The sequence below is a fragment of the Calypte anna genome, chromosome 6 (genome assembly GCF_003957555.1).
Source record: "Calypte anna isolate BGI_N300 chromosome 6, bCalAnn1_v1.p, whole genome shotgun sequence".
NCBI classification, from domain to species: domain Eukaryota; kingdom Metazoa; phylum Chordata; class Aves; order Apodiformes; family Trochilidae; genus Calypte; species Calypte anna.
Genome location: NC_044252.1, coordinates 1,736,754 through 1,760,890, shown reverse-complemented (window position 1 = coordinate 1,760,890; position 24,137 = coordinate 1,736,754). Strand labels below are relative to the sequence as shown.

At 41.9% G+C, this 24,137-nt stretch overlaps 1 long non-coding RNA gene across 2 annotated transcripts in view; it reads left to right on the top strand.

Moving 5' to 3' along the window:
* LOC115598550 overlaps positions 1-24,137 on the top strand; it is a 37,156-nt gene that overhangs the window by 7,315 nt on the left and 5,704 nt on the right. The window contains exon 4 of one of the 2 annotated variants that reach the window (XR_003987724.1): positions 622-724. The exons of the other annotated variant lie outside the window; for it this stretch is intronic. This is a non-coding gene — a long non-coding RNA (uncharacterized LOC115598550). Of the gene's footprint in view, positions 1-621; positions 725-24,137 lie in introns of those variants that run through there. 2 annotated transcript variants of the gene reach the window in all.

Genomic DNA, 24,137 nt, shown 5'->3' with positions numbered 1-24,137 from the left:
AACCAGGAAAAGAAAGCCAATGTTTCATGAATTGAAATGCCATTAGAAAAGGCTTCGTGGGCAGGTGGATTTTTATGACAGAAAATAATTTGTAGGCTACTTTCCTTTACTTATTGTGAAAGAGCTGAGTTTTCTGGAAAAACAGCTCAGGCTAGAATGGCTGCTGAGGAGATAGGGTGATGTTTGTCCCAGGAGACCCAATTAAGATGCAGGTTCTAACTAATTTCTCCTGTGCCTTCATGCATTTCCTCCTGTGCTGCCACCACAATAAAGATGCCATCTGCAAGTTGTAATGGGAAGGACTCCTCAATTTCAAGTCACAAACCTCTCAAATTAGGATTGTAATGTTAAGGTTGAGTCATAGTGATTCAGCTAACACATCACCAGTGGAAGATGGAGTAGGAGTGCTGCTAAATGACACCAGCAGCTTGCAGAGCTGTCCCAAATAGGAAATGTTGCAACTTTGATAAAGTCATCCTGTCTAATTGCAGAAATTCTATATTTTATTCTGTTAGATGACATTATTTTGGCTGCTGTTTGAGGGAAGTATCTTACCACTCAAAAGGCTTTAAACTCTAATGCTTGCTTTGGTTCCACTTTCCACCTTCTGTTCCTGTACAGGATCATGGAGTCCAAGAATCAGTTTGCAAAGCTGTGAAGACTCTCCCTCACATTACATACCAAAACTGCTGACTTTAGTTGGGAATTTAAAAAATAAATAAGTGCTCTCTGTAGCTGTGAATGACACAATAAGGGATTCTGAGTCTTAAGTGCTTATAACTTCAGTAGAGATGTATTTTCACTATGTCATCACAAAATGATGTCATTGATTCCATAACTTTATATGGAGCCAAGTTCAAAAGTCCACAGTCTTCAAAAGCTGCTTGAAAAAACTCACAGTAGATAATCTCATCAGGGCCTAATAAACACAGAGTCATAACTTCTGGCTCAAGAAGATCCTCAGCTTTAGATTTTTTAGCTGGACTTTGGGAATTTTTATTTTTTTCCTTACCCCACTCGTGTGCTCTTTCACAGACACCTACTATTGACCACTCTCAGAGCTGGGATAGTGTCCTACCTGATACATGTGGCCTGACTCTGCATGTCTTTTGCCTGTTCTTGTAAAAGAATTCTTGTCCAACACCTCAAATCCAGAAAGGAGGTCTAAAGTTGGTGTGAGGGTAATGAGAAACTTCAGGGTGACAATATAAAACTTGTTATCTGCTGTTGCTCTTACTTCTTCCTGTGTGCCTGAGCTTCTCTTCTGCTGGAATTGACTCATCTCTGTTACAACAAAGATACACATTGTATAAACACAGCATCTTCCTATTTCAAAATGAGTGATAATGTGAGGGAAAACAGAACACTTGCTGCATCATCCTGTCCTGACCCTCTGGACAACCCTGGATGCAGTGGTCCCAGAGGCACAGCTGTAGGTCAGGCCATGGGGTGGGCTTGCAGCTGGGCATGTGGCAGAGGCTGCCTGCTGGACACATGGCTTTAGCACTCAAAATATGAGCTGTAAGAAAAAAAAGAAAAAATATGTATATTAAAGACCCATCTCTGTACTCTCATGCACCTTATTTACATGTTTATAACACTCCTTGTGAGATAAAATCCTTACACATCCTGCGTGTAAGCTGGGAGTAAACTTGTGGCATCTCTCTACCGAAAGAGAAACCTGGAAACAACTTCCTTTGGCTTCATGCAAACCTGTTTTCTTCCCAATTTCTAACTACTCCTAACTAACGTAGCCTAAAAATTCCATGTGTCTTTAATTAGGTTTGCATTTCTCTTGGAGACTGGGAGAGAGGGCAGAGAGAACATAATGCAATAGAAACCCAGGGACAATTAGATCTGAAAATGAGGTAAGGAAAACAGACCCTGAACAAAGGGCTGAGACAGGGAGAAAACTTCTTTTGGGAAAAGCATTCCACAGGCAGGACTGCTTGGAGTATCTGAAGGGAGGAGATTTTATTTTGTCTGGGCAATGACAATGAGCCCAGACTTCCTTTCAGCAGAGGAAACAAGGCTTTTATATTTTCGTTTCCAAGTAATAGCAAAGGAGGGGAGGCAATCCATTTAAACTGAAGCACAATATTTTAAAAAATTCCCCCCACCATCTGCGTTGATACAGCTCATGTATCCACAGCCCAAAACCCTTGGGAGATCAGCTTCCTTCAGCTCCTCTAGGAAACCAAGACTTCTATAGCTTTCAGGAAGAGTTAAAAATAACATCACTAAGTGTATTTCCAAATGTCACCACCAGCAGGGAAGGCCCTGGGCTGTGCTGCCTCTCATCAGCAATGTGGTCCTGAGGGCTGATTGTGGAACTTGGTGGCTACAGAGAAAGTGTAACACCTTGGCACAGCTGCTTCCCAAATCCTGGAGCTGAGAGAACCCTGGGAATAACACAGGTCAGGCACTGGAGCCTGGCTCTCCTTTCAGCTCCCTAGTGGTAAGAGATGGGATCAGTGTCAGTTTAATAGCTGAAGTACAAAGAGAATCGTGGGTGATTTGCATGGCTCAAACCCTAAAAGCAAGCACTTTCCAAGTGGTTACAGAAAGGGCTCTAACAGCCTGGGGACCCCTTTGACTGAGTGTTAAATGTCTACTGGAGACATTTGATGAGATTTATGTTAATTGCCACATGTTATGGTAGGAAATAGTTCAAAAGCAGATGGCCATGTATGAGGGGTTTCTCACAGGGGGAACATGACAGGTAACATGCTCTTTGGGTTTCTGGATTTTTGTTTGAGGGGAGGCTTTGCTTAAGAAAATTTATGCCCATCCCATACAAGCAAGCAGCTGGGATTACTCCTCAAAAAAATTAAAAAAAAATAAAAAATAAAAGGAGCTGAGTTTCAACCCTTGGCTTGTGTCTCTAAGAGAATATTAGGAAGAGAGCAAATAAAGCTGAAAAAAAACCTCAACAACCAACCCCCCAAGCCTCACCAAAAACCTCCTCTATCCCACAAATAGCACAATATGCTGAATCTACATAGCTTAAATTCTGCTCAGGGTCACCACAGTCCAGGATTGGAATTGCAGGAGCTTCCTATAGACAGGATCTTGGGAGAGCAGAACAAGAGGGAGTGTGCACAGAGGGAGAACTCCCCAGCAAACACAGGAGAAGGAGAACAACAGCTGCCAGAGGCCAAGGGCTGAGGTGTCAGAGAAGAGAAATGTAAAGAATCTTGCCCAGCACCTGTCTGTAGTGTCCCAGGCTTGGTTGTTCCATGAAAAAAACATCTAAAGCTGTCAATAAATATTTTTTAAATTAAAAATAAATAAATAGATGGATAGATAAGATGAAATAAGAGAGGAGAAAAAGGAAAGGAAAGGAAAGGAAAGGAAAGGAAAGGAAAGGAAAGGAAAGGAAAGGAAAGGAAAGGAAAGGAAAGGAAAGGAAAGGAAAGGAAAGGAAAGGAAAGGAAAAAGACAACAAGATAATTATGATATTCATTTGGAAAGAATAATTTAGGAAGGATTAAACTCTAGGACAAGATGAAACAAAAATGGAGTCCTAAGGAAAAAAGTACCAATAAAATAAAACAATTGTTTTTTCACTGAAAATGGAACAACTTGAAAGTACATGCAGACATAAACTGTTTTACATTTCAAACAGTGAGCAGGGCCTACAATCAGCTTTGTGCCTGCAATAAAACATGTTAAACACTCTTAAGTTACATTTGAACATAAGGACACTGCAGAAGCCTTCCAGGGCATTAACTGGGCAGAATGGAGAACCCTGCTTCTTCCCTCCATATCTGGTGTGTGGCTCTCCCACCCCACTCAGAAGTACAGGGGTTTTGTTTCTCTCTACTGCACTGTTTCCCCTTCTGCTCTCTGTCTGTAGGTTGAATTTCAGGCAGGGCAATACATGGGAGCCAAGGCAGCATTGCCCCCCAGCCTGCAAACTTTAACAGATGACAGCTGACACCCTAGAATTTATTTTCTTGCAGTTGCCCTGGTCAGAAAATAGCTTTTACAGTGAGAAAAGGTAATCTGGCACTCCTGCTAATGCTGCTGCAAACGTTTCCATATGCATGGAGTGCTCCAGAGCCTCCTGAAAATCTCCAGACAGTTTTCCTTTTCTGTTCTGTTCTTTTTTATTTTTTTCTTTTCATTCCCAGCTAGCACCCCACGGCCACACTGAGTTCAGAGTTCTCACTATTCCAGAAGCAGACAAAGATGCTTTTATTTGATATAAGAAATAGAAAGCACTTCCTATTTATATTTTTCTAGAAGCACAAATCCTTACAGACTTCCCACAGGAAGGCAGCAGTGGTCATATCTATCAGACCACTGTCCTGTCAAGTCCAATCAGATTGTGGCCAGTCCTGAGACTTTCAGAGGAAAGTGGAAGAAATCCTGGTTAGGAATTCCACCCCGAGGTAGGAAGCTGTTGGGTTTTTTTCACCCCTGTATCAAGGCAGTGAATTTCCCTCATTACTTTTCTTGTAACCTGAAAGGTTGAGCAAGCTCATTTCTTCCCTGAAATAGCACATGCTGTGTCAGAATTGAGATGCACACATTCCACTCCATATGAAAATCCCTCTAGGGTACTCCTCTTTTTTTTTTTTTCTCAGCCTGTGTGATTCACACACTGGCAAAATGACATCCAGAAATATTTGGGCTTGCAGAACTGCTGAGCTTACAAAACTCTCATTGTAGTCTATAAGAAACAAAGATATAACACATACTGATTTTACATTACCAGCAGTGAATACTTCTTTTTGCTACCAAATATTACTGTTATTAAAGTAGTGAAAGTATTGTTTAGCAGTAATAATAATATCAATTTATCTACTGGTAGATTAATCTCCCTATTTGTGGACGTTCTGTTTTCTCTGCAAATAATGGTATTATTTCTACCAGTGCTGTTTGCAAGATCATTCAGCACTAGATATTTCTCAGTGGATGGCTCAGATATCAGATAATGGGTAATACTCTCTTTTGAGGCTGGCATGGAATAAGTATTTTAGCAAAGCAGGAACTGGAGCTATTTAAAAACAAACATTTTTTCATTCTTTAGCAGTGTGTGGAAATTCCTAAGTCATATTTTTAGGCTCAGTTGGTGGGTGGCTCTTTTTGAGCCATTTGAAAGCACTCTTTCTGTGTGCTTTTAATTGATGTGATTTGACCTGAACACAGTCATTACACAGCTGAGTGTTGGTTGCCTTAATATGAACTTAATATGTGCACTTAATATGTGCCTTAATATGCACTTAATAGGCACCCACATGTGTTTGGAGGTGATCTCACAGTTTGCTTCCTTATTTAATGTTAGTTTGGGGTTTAGCCAGTGCTTTTGGATACCAGACTGATGCCATCCTGTTGATTTTCTTCTGCTGATTCAGGATATTCCAAGCTAATTATTTAAACTTCTCTCCCTCCACTAATATGCACAGCCTAGAATCCATTCTCTTGAATTTTCAGCCTGAGATGTTAGATCCCAGAGAGAGATGATGTGGTAGTACTTATGTCTTGACAGTCTCTTCTTCCACATTCCCATTCTTGAAATGTTTGGCATTACATGGGGGATGATTTATTTACTCTGTGTAAATTATGCTATTATCAGACTTCTGCATGTTTCTTAGATGCTTTTAGGAACCTTGGAGCATGTGGGAGAATATTTAATACTAGTTACTGGTTGTATACACACACACAAACAGAAAAAAAGTGGAGCTTGTACCTCAGCCTTTCATAAACCCCAAAAAGCTATGATTTGGCCCAGATTTTTTAAGTACTTACACAACTTTGCAAACTTTTACCCACGTCCTAAGCATGCATGGAAATATCTTTGCTGAAGTCTTTGTCTCACTGAATTAAGTAGCAGAAATCACACACATATCTTATTAAAGCAAGGAATTTATCCCTGAGCTTCAAAAAACTTTCTGTGACCTAGAAAAAAAAATCCACACTTTTTCTCCTGTATCAGCATTACCAGAGCTTTTAATTTTGAAGGAACTTGCTGGGTCAATACCCCAGAGTTATATTTTTAAGTGTATGCACATCATTCCCAAATACAGCCAGTCTAGACTCCAGCTCTTGAGAATCCAGAGGTGCTCCTGGATATTGCAGAAGAATCTGTGAAGCAGAACAGGAGCTGTGTTCATCAACACTCCCAGCATTACTTAGTCTATTTAAAATGAAATCCAACTTCTTGCAGCAAATAAATTGCTTCTGCCATAGGAATTCCAGAAACCAGCTCAGCTAGACCTGTCACCTGCAGTGTCTGAGCACAGTAAGTCGTGACATGGTGTGATATGGTGTGACATGGTGTGACATGGTGTGACACAGCCTCTGCTAGCTCACCCCTTTCTGCAGGGAAACAGAATGTGCATGAGCTACCTTTGTGAAGAGCCACAAATAACAAGGAGTTAAAAAAGAAGGAATAATTAATGTCTAGGAGGCTTTATAATGGAGTACCCGTTCAGTCCTGAGTGTGCTTGGTGAGTTTTAACATTTTCCAGAGTCTCCAGAGCTTCCAGCCATGCTGGGAGGTGACAAGCAGCTCACATGGGTCCCTGAGACTGAGATTAACCAAGTCTGTGACATTACAATGGGCTTTTTTTGTAACAAAAGTCTCTCACCGGCACAAAACTGCTCTTAGCATTCTCCTGAGAGGTGAGCACATCACTTTGGTTGTGTTTAAACCCCTGGCAGAAGGGCCTCAGCTGCACTTTGGGGCAGTGCCACCCATTTAGCAACCATTTACAGAGCTGTCACAGCACATGGAGTGGAGCTGTAAACTTTTCCTCCCACACCATTTATCCCTTGTCTCCTTGTCATTCTGGGAACAGCCTGACCACTACACGTGGGGCAATGGTGATTTTCTGTAGAAGTTGGCATACCAAGTGGCTCTAGAAAGTGCCCTGTTAGGGACAGAAGCACAGGGACAGCCCCAGGGAGCAGGCAGTCAGTATCCCTGGCTCAGCTGGGAGCTTAAATCAGGGCAGCTGCCCCAAGCTGGCTACCAGGTGTATCCCATCTCCCTTTCATCTTGCTCATTATAAAAAGAAGGGAGTAGAGTTCCTTGAGTTCTTTCTTCCTGGTTTGCTGCTACTGCTGCTACTCTGGAGGATAAGGCTGAGTATGAACTTTGTGTTTGGTTTGGGGTTTTGATAGGTCTGAGCAGGCACTAGCTCTTGAGTTCTGTAATTATTTAATGCCATGCAAACTCTGAAATTAAGATGTTTAATTATTTTGTCTGTTTTGGGGTGAAAACCTCAGAAATGGAGCTCTCTAATTCTACAGTCTAGTTTACTAGTAGGTTTAATGTGGATTCAGAATTTTCCTCTGTTGTCAAATACTTTTGTACATTGAATGTTTTGTATAACTATGTGCAAAGGAAGCTCCTACTTCCCTAATTACTTCTGATACTTAGTTATCCCTGAGATGGTGACACCTAGAAAATACCTTCTTCAGGGGAAGTTTAACTTTTTGGAGCAGGTTGCTTTTTCTTGTAAACGTGGAAGCTCCTTGTTTTTGTGGGGATTTTAAAGCCTGCACAGTGCTTCCCTGACTGGGAATTGTCAGGGAAGTTGTGTCACCCTTTCCCTCTTCAGTGTAAAGCTGTGTGATGGCAGAAAGCTAATGGTTACATTCTATAAAATCAGTGGCTCATCATTAGGAGGGGTTTTGGAAATATTTCTTTGTATTGTGAGGTCACTGGATGGTTTAAGATGCTTCAAGGTGGCTCATACGTTTTAAAGTAGTGTTCTAAAGTGCAGTTTGGTTCTGAGCGGGGATCATGAAGTGCCTGTGGAATGCTTTGTGTTTGCATCTTGGGAGCTATCTCAAATCTTATCTCTTTAAAAATCAAATGCTATTTCTGACAGCTACTGCTGCAAATTCTGATTAGAAATTGAAGGCCAAGGAGTGTTTTCTTTCTGTTCACCAATTCCTTGCAGCAAAAAGCTTGAGTGCATTAGGACATTTGTAACATGGGCACCTTTGTAAAAACCACAGCTTTTAAGCTACTCAGGAGCCAGAATAAAGAGCTCTTTTCCAGAGCAGCATACAAGGTGCATGTACTATATGAATAGAAGCAGAAGTGTTTTTAAATATGGCTGGGAATATTCCTTAAAATAAAATAAAAATCTCAACCAAACAGTGAAACTAAATAGGGGTGTTTGGCTTTTGACTGGCATTTTCAGAGGTAATTAAACTCTTAGTAGAGAAAGAACCAACTGTCTTTTGCTCAGGTAATTTGCTGTAGTGTGTTCAAACACAAACTCAGCCCAGGATCTGGCTTGAAGCTACCTGAAATAAGAGCATCAGCCATGAGGAGGAAGTTGTAATTGAATTTTTATAGGGCACTGAGTTGTTCTACAGAATCCCTGGATGACTGCAGTCTTTGGAACAACCCCTGGGTCTGGCAGCATGTGGAGACAACTCACCAGAAGTGTTGTTCCAGGTTTCTTGCAAGTGTTGTGCATGCTTATTGTAAGCTTCCCCTGCCTCAAGACCACCAGCTGTCCCAACAACACAATCTGGTGTAGCTGCCAGGACTGTTCTGTATTTCTGAAATCTGGAAATGCACACTTGCCATCAACCATGCATAAAACAGGAGAAGGCCTTAAAAATAGTAAAGCTGAAGACTGCTATTAAAAAAAATCAAATCCAGTTTAATAGCAACTAAATCTAAGAGGTTTTGAGCATCTGATGTTTTATTGTTTTAGTGGAAAAAGGATATTTGGGATCTTGTAGCATCAGTCCCTAACTTTTCACCCCACTAAGTACAAATCTACTTGTACTATCCAATAATTTCCATAACCTAAAAGAAGCCATGTGGACCAGAAGCAAAAAGCTGCTGTTTTTCTCTAGGAAACTAAAGGAAGATTCAAGCTGCTTGTGTCAGGCTTTTTGCATTGGTTGTTTGGAAACACCTGGATTTGTGTTGTTTTGTCAATAAATCATAATGGAAGGAAATGAATTTGTGATAGCACCCTGTTTGCCTTGGCAGGATAACTGGCACATGCACCAGTGAGCTCTCCTGCCCTTCAGGAAATCCTTGGGGGAAATAGCTGCTGGAGATATTAGAGCTTCAGTTCTTGGTTTCCTTCATCTGTTTACAAAAATGTGCTTGCATCTCAGGCTGATCAGGCAAAATACAGAATTTTGGAGTTGTTGTAGTTTCTTTCCAGCTCTGCTCCTGATGTCTGAGGGTTCCCAGAGAACTCTGAGCCTCCCCCCAAACCTGGTGTGGTGTGTACACATCTCAGAGCACTGACTCACATCTTGGTTCTGTCCAGTAAAGCACATGGGCTTCATCATCAAAGAGTCATTTCCAGACAGGCCCCCTCTCTGAAAAATGTTAACAGGTGGAAACTCTAGTAGATAAATTAATGTCTGCTCTTCAAGAGGGTTATTTTTACCACCAGCCTGAGCTGGGTGAGTGCAAGTGTACCATGCAATGATATACAGAAAGCATTTATAACTGGAGTGCTCTGGACCTGTCCCCCCCACAATTTTAAAGCAGAAGAGGCAAAGAGTCTGACTTGTGTGCATTTGTGTCTTCATAACACCTATGTGAGGAGATGGTTTGTTTGTTTTCTAGGGGCAGAATGGTTTTGATCATGCAAACTGACAGAACTGGATTGTGAATAAAAGGCACCCAACACTAAGTGTGTGGGTGCTTTCATGAAGAGAACTGTATAGAATTATTTTTCATGAAAATACTGATTGTCTTTATGGCATTACTAACCTCAGTGTTCTTGCAGCCACATGAATGTATCTAGAATTTTCATAAGATTCTGTAGGAGAAGATGTCTAAGAGAAAAGGAATTTTCCTCTTAAATTCTGCATTAGCCATGGTGTAAAAATCTGCTTTTATTCATGGATTGCATTGCATGCCCACAACTGCAAAAAGGCTCTTGTGCTCCCCATGTGCTACTCTGCCTAGGCCACTAAGATCACAGCTTTTAAGATAACTGCTCTGTGCATTTTTATTTCTTGGTCTTTTCTGAAGCACCCAGTTTGAATGCCAAATAGAGGCATGTTTTTGATGAGTATCTTTTCTTTAGAAACTGGGCTGAGAGCCACAGACTTGCTTCCAGTGAACCACCAAAGCTTCTTTTAATTTGATGACCTAAGTTGCTGTTGAATTTGGATGAACTCAGTCAAGTTTATATGTGAAAAGTGTCTTTCACAGCTAATCCTTTGAGCTATTCAGTGCCTTTAAATTCTTTTCAGGCTTAAAAAGGCTACATCTCTATCCAGACACTTTCAATGTTGTGCTTTCAGGACTTCCAAAACACATTTTGAGGCTCTTCCTGTGGTTAAGATGTTGTTGATAATGGCAAAGATATTGGCAACAGCAGGCAATAATCTTTTCCTTGATGTATAGATGTGCTTAATTTACTAAAATATATTGAATATTTTAAAGTAGTCTTGTCTTAGAAAAGACACATGAAGCATGTAATCAGGATATCTGGTGTCTTAAAATATTCTCCACCAATAAAACATTGCAAAAATCTTTTATAAATGCTTCAGCAAATCACGTTGTGATTTTCAAGGCAATGTAACTAGAAATTGGAGTACAGGACAACAGCAACAAAGTGGAATAATGTGAGTTCAGAAGAGTCAATGCTTTGTGTATAAAGGTGGTGAGGCAGGGGTAGAGGAAAGGTTTGTGCCATTGGCTCTCCACACTTTGACCCTCCAGCCTTCTTTCCTGACATGGGCACTTGGAAGGGTCACAAGAGAGAAGAGCTAGTTCCCCTAATAGCTGCTTCAAGCTCTAAAGTCTGTAAACTTGTTAAAAAATCTGTTTACTGAAATTGTTTTCTACTCTAAGTTCTTATTTAGGGTCAGTTTGAAACAAAGAACTTTGGGTTTTTTAACAGCAAAACAAGTTGGAGTGAGATCAATAAGTTAGTGATTATTAAGTATGGTACATTTTACAGAGTATCAGTGATACTCAGTGTCCTCTGACAAAAGCTTCCCCATATTTTTCCTTATTACTCAAAATGGTGATCATTAACTTGGGTTAACTTTTAGATTCATAGTTGGTGACATAAAATGGATTTTTATATTGTTTTTTTTAAATTGAGCACATCAGCATTGTAGTAGATTTTTCCACTGAATTCTTACCAGCAGAAGTTGCTGGCTTTTATTGGACAAATGACAACTTCTAGCTGCTCATGGCAATTCTTCTCAGAATATTCTTTTAAGGTCATGGAGAGTCAAATATAATCAATCATCCTGCAAAATGGAGCTGTGCAGACTCATAATCTGAAATTGTCTGAACCTGTCAGCACGGGGGAGTCTCTGCTTGCTTAGTATGAAATAAAAATGTCCATCATTACAGCAAGCAGTAGGGGATGGAAGACACTTAAATTTTTGTTCAGAACTTCAAGAAGTTTAACAACCACTTTTGTATCAGGGTGCAGGGTGGGAGAGTCTGTCCTGATCTGGTAGTAAATTACTAGGCAAGCAGATTCTGCCCTCTTGCCATGTATTAAAGAGCTATCAGGAAATGCTGTGCTCAAAAATGGGGAGGCAGCTCAGCCTTCAACAGGCTAGGCTTGCTTTTTTCCCCAGTGGAAGTCAAGGATTTAAAGAATTTACCCCTAACCTTTTGGAGACTCCAGAAAACTGCACTGAATATGGTCTTGCTTTAGTTTTAAATACCCTCTTACAAGTGCCCCCTCCTACTACAGTGTGTAAGCTGCACCAGTCCAAAAGCTACAGCATGCTTTACATCCTGAAACAACCATCAGCTTTATCATGGGCTCCAAGGCTACAAATCCTGGCATGGTTTTGACTGTAAAACACAGTATTGAACATAAAAGAATAGTTCAGTTTGAGGCAAGCCCAGAGATGAAGACAAATGTCTGAGCAGCAGAGCCTGACCTCCCTCGTGTGGGGAGAACATGGGGCTGGTTCCAGGAGCTGCTGGATGCCAGGGAGTTGTAGGACTAACTGGAGAGGAATGTTCTCCTTGGCAGGCAGCCTCCTCCTGGCACCACCTCCCAGTGATATCAACCCTCATTGTAGCTATTTATGATTTTTTTTTTCTTGGTGTTTCTATGAGTCACAGCTAGGTCATCCCAGCTCTTTGAACATCTTGTACAGTGGGAAGCCTGACAGCAGACAGAGGATAATGCAGATTATTTTTAATTGAATATACAGGTTTTTTTGAGCTGTGAGATAAAAACACAATTTGCTTGAGCTTGGAGCTCAAAAACCCAAGAACTGCTGAGTCTTAGGACTCCAGCACTGACACCTTCTCATGTGTCCTGGAAGAGATTTCTTCATCATTTTACTTATTTGTTTTGGCTTTTGTGTGTTGGTTTGGGTTTTTCCTCCTCACACTTGTCTCTAATTTCTGTTAATTTACTTTTTGTTGGGCTGCTTTGAATCTAATGTAAGCAAGAAGGCCCACATTGGAACAAATATACCACCTGGATGCAATGGGGTCTGACTGTGTTCAACCCTGAGCTGCTGTGTGTGAAAATTAAATATATAAATAAAATGTCAACACTGGCTGAAACCAGCAAGATATTAACATAATGATCCTGTCCTCTTGTTTACCTTTTTTTTTCTGAATAAGGAAAAATGCAAATAAACCAGAGAAGAAATAAGTAGACACTGCTGTTTGTGTCCATCAGCTCTGATCTGGGTTTGTATTTCCAGAAGCCCTGGGCAGGCTCACTGTCACAGTGTCACCCTGTCACAGCTGTGTCATACACAATAATTTTGGCATGTCCTACAGGTAGGTGACTTTACTGTGCAAGTCCAAAGTCATATGAATTCAGGCAGGTTTGATGAGGAAATCCCAAGCAGAAATGTATTTGTCTTTTTCTGTGTGTTGCTACTAAAGCAGACATAAAAATTCATTGTCTGTAAAAGAGAATAATGTGTGCAGGGTGCTCCTGTGGGGGTTTCTTGATGCCATGCTGTAACATGGGCAAATAAATCTCCTCTTTGGTGTTGTAAAATAACCTGCAGCACACATAGGCTGGCAGAGGCATCTGTGGTAATACTTGAAGATGATTTACATTATGGAACAGGTTGCCCAAGGAATCTTTGGATGCCTCTTCCCTGGAAATGTTCAAGGCCAGGTTGGATGGGGCTTGGGAACAACCTGGTGTAGTGGGAGATGTCCCTGCCCATGCAGAGGGGTTGGAACTGGATGATCTTGAAGGTCCCTTCCAACCCAAACTGTTCTGTGAGTCTAAACCAGGGGGACAGTCAGTGGTTTTCTCCACCTCTTGTGACTGTTATGGGATAAAATAATGTAAACTTCTTGCATCTTTGACAAACTTAGGAAATATGCTGTTCAAGTAAGATGTAGTGCTCTTCTGAAACTCGGGTTTTGTGCTGTCAGAAGAGCACAAATCCAAGTGTGGGCATATAAAGCAACTGCAACTATTCCTGAATATGTGTCCTTTCATCAGGTCACCCTAAGCTCCATGGCAAAAGGGCTCAGACAGTGTAACAGCTGTGAAGCCTCCAGAGACCCCAGAAAGCAGAGCACAGGATGATGCAGCTTCCACAGCAACAGAAGGGTTAGTGACTTGGAGAGGCAGAAGGTTTGAGCTGATCAGGGGCACCCTGCCAATGCTCTCTGCTGCCTTCAGCCTGGCCCATGGCAGAGCAGATGCAATGCTTTTACCCTGTGTAGGAAGTTGAGATGTTGCTTAGTACAAGGCATGGAGAGAAGTGAAAGTGTTTTAGGGTACACTGGGTAGGTGAGCTGCTCAAAGGGAAGGATACAGTGACTTTTCAGAGCCTTAAAAGTAAGAGTGAACTCTGGGGAAGGCACTGAGTGCTCACTGGGGCAGCAATCAATCTCTGTGTCAGCTGTGGAGTGTCTTGCTGTGTGTCCTCATTCTGGTAGCTGCAGCAGCAGTCTCAGGGTCAGTTTGCAGAAGATGTATGAGCTCAGTTGTTTGCTGTCCTGACACAGCCAGCTAAATGCACAGAATTATTTGTCATGTCTGTTTTACTTTATTCCCAACTCCAGTTAGTGCAGAACTCAAACTTGGGTTTGTGGAAGACAGATGAGATGCTTTAATAGGATGCAGTTACAAAGTCAAAAATCCAAAGGACTCTGGTGCAATCCCACCTTGAAATTGGTGTGGTACAACTGGGAAATATTCATGCTTTCTAAAGCAAGTGGTTTGCAGCCATTCTGAGTGATGAATGGTTCTAAATGGTAACCAACCACAAACATGCAGTTGTTCAAGTTCCTCTTTTTCTAACCTCTCTAATTCTTAGAGGACAGAATGGTGGGGAAATAGTGGCTCCTTCAGTAAATGCTACACTGAAATGTTTTTTTCTTCTAGTGAAGAAAAAGCTTTTCCAGGATTAATTTGTTTCCCAAACCTGCAGTAATGTTTCAATTATATTTCCATACATGTTAAATTCCAGCAGTTTCCTGGCTCTCCCAGGAATACAAGTCTTCTGTTTTCCCACAGCTTAAAGCTAAAACTATTCTGTATTTTAACCATTGCAGATCTATTAAAGTGCCAGCCATCTAATTATGATTCGTTTGGGGTTTTTAAATTGTTACTTTAAATGTGTTGTCTTCAATTATCTTTCTTCTGCCCTGGAGACAGTGTTCAGCAGACTGCAAGATCTTGGCTGTGTGGTGATGTTCATGGTCTGTTCAGGTGTGTGTTTTTGCTTTGTCAGAGCAGACTTTCTCTTGCTCAAGGCCCTGGGTTGGGACAGTTCTGAACACCTCAGGAAGGCAGAGAACAGAGCTATGACTTTGCTTCATCAGTCTCTTTCTCAAAAGCCATCCCAATGTCGCAGTGATGGATGGCTTTGAAATACATATTTAATCTTAGAAGCTTGCAATTAGTCTATGTATTATGCAGAGCAAGAGAGAAGCCTTAAAAATCAATCATAGAAAGCCTGAAGTAGCCACAAGTGAAATCTTGCCACACAATCCTTGCTCACTTCTGCTTCCTCTGTGTGTGGTGGTTCCCAGTGACCAGCCTGTAACAGAACATTTTCATTTTGTGTTTTCTTGAACTATTCTGCTTTTTGTCCAATGATTATATCTTTTCCCAAACCTTTTTTCAGTAATGCAGATTCCTTTGCATACTATCTCCCAATATCTGACCTGAAGTCAGGGAGGAGGAAATATCTGAAGGTGATTTGTGCCAAGGTATTAGAGGGTTAGATTTGCACACATGTGAAAGCTGCCAGAAACAAAAAAGGCCAAAATTACAAATACTGTCTATACAAGACTCTTGCACGTGGCTACTCTCATTTTACTATAGAATTATTTGCATCATAGTGCAACACTGGCACTAATGATTGCTGCAGGTCACAGGGTTTCTCTTGACATATTAGACAAACAGAGAGCAGGCAGACACAGAGTGGCCTAAATTTCTCAGGTTTCCACTCAAAGTGATATTCAGGATGCTTTTTTTGACAAGCACTGCTGCAATTGGGTAGGTTTGCTGCTGTGCTGGGGGGCTGGCTGCTTTCTGATGGTAGCTTTCTCTAATTCCTTGGGAATTGTACTGAATTCAGTGATTCTATAATGCTGTTGTGCTGGCAGGGACACTTGGTACAGAGCAGCTGTTGGAGGCTCCACAAGCAGGGTGTAGCACAAGTGGCTTTATGATCACAAGTTTCTAGCAATTTTAGCTTCATTTTTCTCCTTAGGACTTTATTTTTCAATAGATCTGTTTTGAATGGTATCTCTTCTTGCTCTTGATGATTTCAAGAGCTTTCTGCAGGTTAAATTCTTAACCCATGGTCCAGCAGGTAGCAACAGCTCTTAAATACATGAATTTTTAGAGCAAGGCTGAAACAGCTGGCTGGCAAGTGACAGTGCACATCATCAGGCATGTTGTGGTGGAGGATTTACATGGTGAATTATCAAGTGACTACACCACTATTTCTGTCTCCTCAACCAGAGCACTAGCTGTGTAGTAATTTGCTTCTGCCCCCCCAGAGCTGGAATATCCCAGTCATCTGGAGAAAGATGAAATTACCAGCAGGGAGAGTCATTCCCAGGGGAGAAATCTGCGTGTGCTTGGACAGGGTAAGCTGAAAAAAATTAATGTTCATAGTTCAGCTTCAGGAAGTATATTTTTACCTCAATGAGGAGGTAGGGTTTTTGCTAGTTTTTTTTTCCCACTTGTGAGATGACACAGTAACTCTCAGAAGTGACATTGCCCTCCAGACCCTCAGAATCGAGTTATGGTTTGCTTCCTGATGCTTGGTGCTTCCATTCCTAGAAGAAGCCAAGCACCAGACAGCATGTCAGCTTGTGTGGCAGCTGCAGATGAGATGTGCCTGTACACAGATGTCAGATTTAAGTGGGTGGATAAGGATGGGAAAGATTCCTAGCAAAAAAACCAATTCACAGGGAAACAGAGCTGAAGTTTGTGGGGTTTTTTCCTCATGATTTTTTTTTTTGTTGTTCAGCCATGACTAAAGATTTCTTGCTGTGAGGTGTTAGCCCTGGGCCAAAGAGAATAGATGTTGGATGCTCTTAGAGTACTGCTGCATCTTATTACCTGTAGAACTTCTCTTCTGCTTCTAGGAAAAAAGCAGAACTTTAATATTAGGCTCTGATTTTTATCTTTTATCTGGTAATGGACTGTTGTGATCTTCAGCCACCCAGCAGTGCAATACTGATTCTGGATGACTCATGAGCAATGCTGGCTCATTTAGCTAAGTTTGCAATGACTTTATGCTGAGCTGGAGCTTTCCAGGCATCAGTAGAACTCCTTTTTGTTGTGCCCTGTGTACGTGCTGCCAGGCAGCAGCAGCACCAGGCTGCAGCTCTAAACCTGCACTAACTGAAGCCAGCTGAAAAATGAGAGATTTCAGCTCCTGAGAAAGCTTCACTACCTCCCTCCGTCATCAGTTACCTGAAGCTGTGTTTGCATTGGTTCTAAACATTTCCACATCTGCTTCTGTTGTGTGGATCTGGTGCTGATGAGACATCCTTGGAAGGGAATGACAGATATAGTGTGGCCAGTTGGTTGCTGTGGGTAAGGATGGTACTGGGTGGATGTGAATTTCCAGGAAGGCAGCATGCTGCTCAGCCTGTTGTCTCTGGGGGTTACGTTCTAGATGGCAAACCACTGCAGGAAATAGAATGTAAGGATGCTGGGGAGCTGTACTGTATTTCTAAAAGGAGCTATAATTGACATTTCATTTGCCTGACTTTGCTTTTGCTTGCCCTCATTTTGAAATCTGTCATAATAAGTGGAGGCTCCCAGTAAAACTTGCTCCATAAGTGTTGTCCCACAAATATTTGCTTTAGACTTTAATTTTATTTTTTTTCTTATTCTGTCTTAAGCCTGGATCCTTGAGCAAGAGCTACACTCTTCTGCTAGAGGAGAGAAAATGGGAATGCACTTCAATGCAGAATGCAGGTCTGTTGTGACTCAACTTTGAGTTTTGTTATTTAAGGAATGAGTCACCTTATTGACACAAGTTATTTGCTTAGCTCAGTGGTGCAGCTGCTATCAGGTCTGATTTTTCAGTAAGCATGTGTTGCAATTTCTAATTTAGGGGAAGAAAAAACAACACTCACTTATGTATAGGAAATTATTTATGAGCTAATGGTACTATGGAGCTTAATCAGAGCTTCCAGGAGTGTCCTCTGACTTGATGGACTGCTAACATTTGCAAATGTAATTAATAAAAAATGATTTAGAAATGGAGATGAGACAGAAGAGCACTGTGAAATACACTTGCAATCAGTGTGTCCACCTCCATGTTTGTAACTCTACTTTCCTTAAAGCTAAGTCCATGGAGCTCTTGCCATGTGTCTCAAGGATCTTCAGCAATCCCAAGGGACTGTTTCAGGGTTAGCTGTGAAGAACTCTTGCTTTATTTACCCACGACTCATCTGCCACTCCTGTTTTTTGAGTAAATATTGGCAAGTGTTATTGCTGGAAAAAAAAAGACAGCTCAGCCTCACAGCTTTCTCAGATATTGGCACAGTGGCTGTGCCAGGAGAAGACAAAGACCTTATCTGGAAGCTGGAGAAACCATTTGGGGCTTTCTCACTTGGTTACCCTAAATCTAGGCTGTCTGGTGATGATAAAATCAGGACTGAGGTCAGGAAATAACAAAACCCTATCCATCAGTCCTTTCAGTTCTGCCAGAGGAGCTGAGCTGGTTTACATTGTCCAAGAAAAGTCTTCTGGCTTGAAAAGAAGAGCAAGGGCAGATGATGGCTCTGAAAAATCCCTTGGGGCTCTCATCTCTGAGAGGAAGCTCTTGGATGCTGGCAATGCTGGTGTTCTTTTTTCAGATGCAGTGTGAATAACCCTCCTCATAGCAACATGGATCTATTTTATATGTGTATATTTCATGCTATGTCATGCAGTTTTATCCAATTTTTCCTTGCTCTCGGCTTCATCATCCTGACAGTAGAACTGTGAAATCCTCTGTGACCTGATCTAGTTTAAGGTGTCCCTGCTCATTGCAGAGGCATTGGACCAGGGTGATCTTTAAAGGTCCTTTCCAGCCCAAAGTGATCTATGATTCTATATTGACAATTCAAAAAGTGGCAGCTTGGTACAGAAGAGCAGACAGTACTGCTTTCCTAATTTTTAAATTTTTTGAGTCTGTTTTATAAAAATGAGCAGAATGATAGCTGCATTCTCACTTGGAAATCAGTGATCCAAATTTATATCTTCATTGATTTGGCACTTACCAGCACTCCCAAATAAGACATTACAAGGTTCTTAATGGCTCTGCTTTTGAGGCTCAGCAGCTGACTGGCCCCTTCTGTTTGCTTTCAAGGTAACCTTTCATGTTCAGTACGTTTTCAGAACACTTTGAATTTATGCCCAGAACCACCAGAGACATTCAGCCTGCCCCATCTGACTTCAAAGGCTATTTCAGTCACTCTCTCCTGAACAAGTGAGGTGGTTGGAAGAGGAGGATTTGTTCAGGTGTCTTACTGCCATCCCCACTGGGCAGTGCATACCCTGTGCTGTGCATTGCAGCATGGAGGTGACCTTAGGCTGGCAATTCAGGTGGGCTGGTGGAAGCTGGAGAGTTGTTTGTGTGGACAGCTTCACCTTGCCTAAAATTCAGGTTTGCCTTGGTTGTGCTGAATAGAGTGGCAGTAGAGTGAAATGCTGTCTAGCCAACAAGGAAGAAAAATGTTACTCTCTGATAGTTTGGTGTGGAATCTGGTGGGAAGGCACTGGGTCCTTGCTAGATGGCTTTTGGAAGAAGAAAGCAGTGATGTGGAAGTCTGCTACATCCTTCTTGCTACACAGATCTGGAAAACATTTTTTTTTCAAGTCTTAAAACTTGCACATAAATTAGAAGGATTCTTAAAAGACAGCAGTGATGTTGCTGGGTAATGTTTCTAGTTTGTAGAAAGTAGATCTTCCTCAGAGTTATTGGGTAATGTGAAAATTCTGAGGAACAGGCAGAAGGATATATTTAAAGACTGAGTTACAGATTGCAGTACAGGATTCTTGTTGTCCAAGCTGCTGGTTTTGAGGTTTTAATCTGAGAGGTTGAGGTGAGGGGAGACAAGAACATTGTAGGTTCAAGCCTCATATGTTTGCACTCAGGGAATGGTAGGTGAAAAGGGCAGCCAATTTTAAAGTTATTTTATATACTTGCTGTGACAACCCCAGCTGAGAAACATAATTGCAGTTGATTTAATTGCATCTTACCCAGTATCATATGAAGCATTTAGTGTGACAGCAGGATAAAGTTGTTAGGAAGCATTCTGGTTTTATTTGTCAGGATAAAGGATGCAGAGACCACCTTTGGCCTCTTTGTGCACAGATAATAGAAACCAAACTCCACATTTTTGCTGTGAATCATCTTTGGACATCAGCACTTACCTTGCATCATAAGCATTTCTCCAAGCTATTATTATTATTCTTCTAATCCCAGCCAGGTCAGGAGTTGAAGGCAGCTTTCACAGTGGGAGGCTGCTTTGATTTTTGGTATTTGCAGCCAGACATCAAGCAGAGTCCCACATGGGAATGACCACTTGTGTAATCTAATTCCTCCTTTCTTTTGGTCTGTGTGTATTTTAGCTGCTTTCTGAATTGAAGAAAAATATTGATAATGTCTAACTGGGAGTGTCAGGATGCTTTTATATGAGTATCTACCTTTACAACCAATATGCTGGTTTGTAACCCACTCACTGCATTATCTGCCTTGCAAATGGAGCCCATTTCCTTTGTGTTGAAGTGACCTGGTTTAATTAGTCTCAGCCTGAAGAGTTTTATGTCTTCATACACCACTGAGCTTATTTTCCTTCTGAACCATCCAAGCAGCCATCTAGGTAGCTAATAGGTGACACTGCAGTGTTGTTCACCTGGCCTGGTACTGCAGCTTTTGTAACAAATTCAATTAAGGCATGAATTTTAAGCTATGCTGCTAACTTCTATTAGATGAGGAATTTGTAATGGTTTGGTGGTTTCTTGCATGTCAATTAATTAGTGTCTGTGCTAACAAAATAGTTTAGAGATTTGAGTGACAGAAAATATCTTCTGGTAAGTACAAGAGAGAATAGCAGTGCTTACCAGACAGGGGTTTTTTGGGTTGGTTTTTTTTTGCATTTTCATTAGCATTTGGGATTTTTCATCAGCCCTAGGAATGTGTTGCAAAAGGAAGCAGAACAACAGAAGGTGTCTGGTGCACCAAGTTTATGCTTAAGTTGTCTGATTGCAGTCAACAGAGGATGTGATTTTTTTGGAACTATGAATAGTTCTTAATGACAAGTTTTCCTCTGTGCCTTGAAATGGGGATTGCAACTAAAGCCAAGAACCTGCACAAAGTGTGCCCTTTGCTTCCATCAGGGCTTTGGGAAGCAGTGCTGACAAGGTGTCCACAAGGGCTGGCACTCTCAGAAGCAAAGCTGGGACCTCAGGCATTGCCTCCCTTGGTCAGTGACTCAGCTCCATTTGCACCTTGGAGCAGGAGGAAGCTGCAGCCAGTTTGGTGACTGGTTACCAGTCCCCAGGAACCTGGCACTGGTGGCTGTTTGCTGCTGGTAGGATTCACTTGAGCCCAAGCACTCAAGATGTGGAGAGATTTGTGGAGTGGTGCCCCCTGTGCTTGCTTGGTTGATGCTCAGAGCATGGATCTTTTAAAAGCTCTTGATGCTGACTCCTGGGGTTCCAGCCAAGGAGGGAGAAAGCTCTGCATCTGCCCAAGGGTTCATGTGCAGAAAATGCAGAGCTGCTGAGCAGAAAACGTCCAGTGCTGCCTCATCTGATCCTTCAGAAAAGCACAGGAAAGCTGAAGGAAAATCCCAGCCCTGCAAATAGATGAAACACAGTCTGTGGCAGAAGTGGGACAGTGCTGAAGCTGAGGTGTAATTGAGTCATCTGCTCAAGGTGATGAGACTTGACAGCTTTAAGTGAGGAAAGCCCCAGAGGAGATCTTCAGAGAAAAAGCAAAACTGCTGCTACAGCAGCTCAGTTCCTCCTCAGTCTCCTGCTAGAGCTGCAGCCTGGCCTGGAAGCTATCACTTGGAAATGTTTTGGGAAATAGGAAGCCCATTCTTGTGCATCTTGCAGTGTCTTAGCTGAGAGGTCTTTGCAGGCATTTAGTCTCCCTGAGGTACATTTTTATTTCATGATAATCTGGATTTTGGGGCAAGAGGGAGTTGCCAGGTTCTGCCTCTGGAAGTTGTAATTGGTGCCTGTGAGTGTCAAAGGGAGCTGCTGGCACTGAGGAGGACAGAGCTCTGAATGTTTGGGTTTGATACAGAAAAAAAAATCCTGCTGTTTTATTCATTAGAACAACCTGGGCAAACAGGATTTGCAGGTTTTTTTCTTAATGTGAGACTTTTTAGCCTATAACTTTGGTAAAATAGCTGCTTGAAAAACGATGTGCAACACAAGTATCATTTCTGAGTCTGGCTCCAGCTGAGGGGAAGAGGCATGCAGGGGAGATGGGAAAAGATGCATAATGAGAAACCTGACCTTAACATCCTCCCTTGCTGGGTGCATGCTCTTGTACTCAAGAGGCAAATGAATAATTTTTTTTTTTTAAATGTAAGTTAGATATTTAAACATTTAACTTTAAATCATCAATTAATTTGAAGAAATGAATAGATGTTTATTTCCAGCTAGCTGCCCTGCTGCTTGGGTCTCCAGCCCCGTGCTGTTAAAGCAATTTCAGGCTAATCTGTTCTGTGCCTCCCTGAGTTTGCTCAGCTCTGAGGAGTCAAGCAAGTCCTACAGCTTAGTTGTGTGCATCTCCTGTCACAGAGGCAGAGAAACAGCCCTACTGCTACCCCTGTTCAGTGGTGAAATTGCTCTAGAGCCTCATTAATATAATGAATCAATAAGTTCTCCTGAACTGGCGTGTTTTATGTTCTTGGTCTCTCTTCCCTAGGAAGACACTATTATTTAGGGATCAAATCTATCTAGTGAAGTAAAACAAACTAATTTTCCCCTCCTCTTTGTTTTTCTAGTGGCAGGAGTATTCCAAGCAGCATTCTAAATTATTCAAGACTCTGTAGCCTGTGGAATTTTCAATCTGTTGGAAACAGATGAAAAATAAAACCCACATGCTCCACTGGCTCTGCAGGCAAGAGTCTGCATCTTAAACCAGAGCTGCTGCTGCTTAGACAGCTCGTGCCTCTATCACTTGAGTTTGACATCTGCATCATGATGAGGGCAATTATTCAAAGCCAAATTACTATTCAAGGTGGGAGTGTGAAACAACGAAAATGAGATTGCTGGAGGGTGAAAATATATGCAACAGTTTGTATAGGTAGGACAGGAAATTGGTTTCATTTGCTGCAGCACTGCTTTCCTCTTGAGCAGAGGTTTTAGCCCCTTTATAACAGTTAAAACAACATGACATGTTTCATGGAAAATGCAAGTGTTTGCTAGGTTTGTTTGGTTTAGTTTTTCAGCTGGCATAGTCATATTGTTTATGGACCTAACCTGAAAATGTCTTACGGGGTAGTAACTAGTTGGTTTATACATAGGTCTATACCTTGTTGGAACAGTGGGAATCATTTACATCAGAAAAATAAACAGAGACCCAGGAGATGAAACCATTTTGAGGCAAATCCCCTGCATGGTGGTGTAACTGGGGTACAACTGAGCACTCCTCTGTGTGTGACAGGCAAAGGAAGTGGGCTGGGGGAGATGCCACCTCTGTCCTCAGCAGTCCCTCTACCTGCTGCAGGGACAGCTGCAGCTCACAGCCCAGAGCACATTTTAATGATCTCCTGGCTGAGAGCAGCTCAGGGGAAGATCACTGTCATCCCTCCCTCTTAAAGCTATTAGAGCTGTTGCTCCCTCTTAGGGAAGATTTAGTGTTGTTTGCTGGTCTTTCATGTGCCAGTTTATCTTTGCCTATGCTACTTGACTCCAAACCATGCATCAGGGGAAGAAAAGGGTGATGTACTCCACTGCACTTTTGCAATTCCTTCTTGAGCACTTTCCCTGCTGTTTCCATGCCTTCCTGTGAGTGTCACAGGAGATAAGTGACCTTTTTGTTAACCGAGGCTTTGTTCTGACCAAGGGCTTCTCATCAGGGCAGCACCTGGCTCCTCTGCTGCTGTGAAGTGTGCTGGAAATCTAGATAAATCAAAGATGTGGTATTATAAATGTCACTGAGGAATCAGCCTTGTATGGCAGGGCCATAGGAAGAAGTGTGGGGTTACACAGAAATGACTGAGTACCTACTATTTCTCTCTTTCTCACCCTTTCATAAGTACTGAGGTGGAGGGGGAGCAGAGGTTATGCTATACATAAAGCATAGACCCAGCAGGTTGTTTCTTGGCTGCCAGCATCTCCTTTTCTGGGGCTGCTGCCCCATCTAGTGGCAGTTCTGTGCTCCAAGCAGCCCGAGATGCTCCTTGCTCCTCCTCACCCCCCTGGGTTATCGAAGTTTGAGTGCAGGAAGACATAATTACTTTTTCTTCAGGTGCTCATTATAATGGTGGATTTTAAAGGCAGGGGAACTTCCCTATTTGCTGGGGGCTTGGGAGGTGTGAGATCATCTCTTGTGGAAAGGGAAACAAGGTTGACTCAAACAAGACTAAATCTGGAAATAAGAATTCAATTCATCTTGTGGATCATTTAATAATAAAAGTGCCTCTCGGAGCACAGGGAATTTCCTCAGTGCTGTATTTACCTTCATTTAAGACAGTTTTTCTGAGACCTTACAAATCTCCTAATGGATCTGAT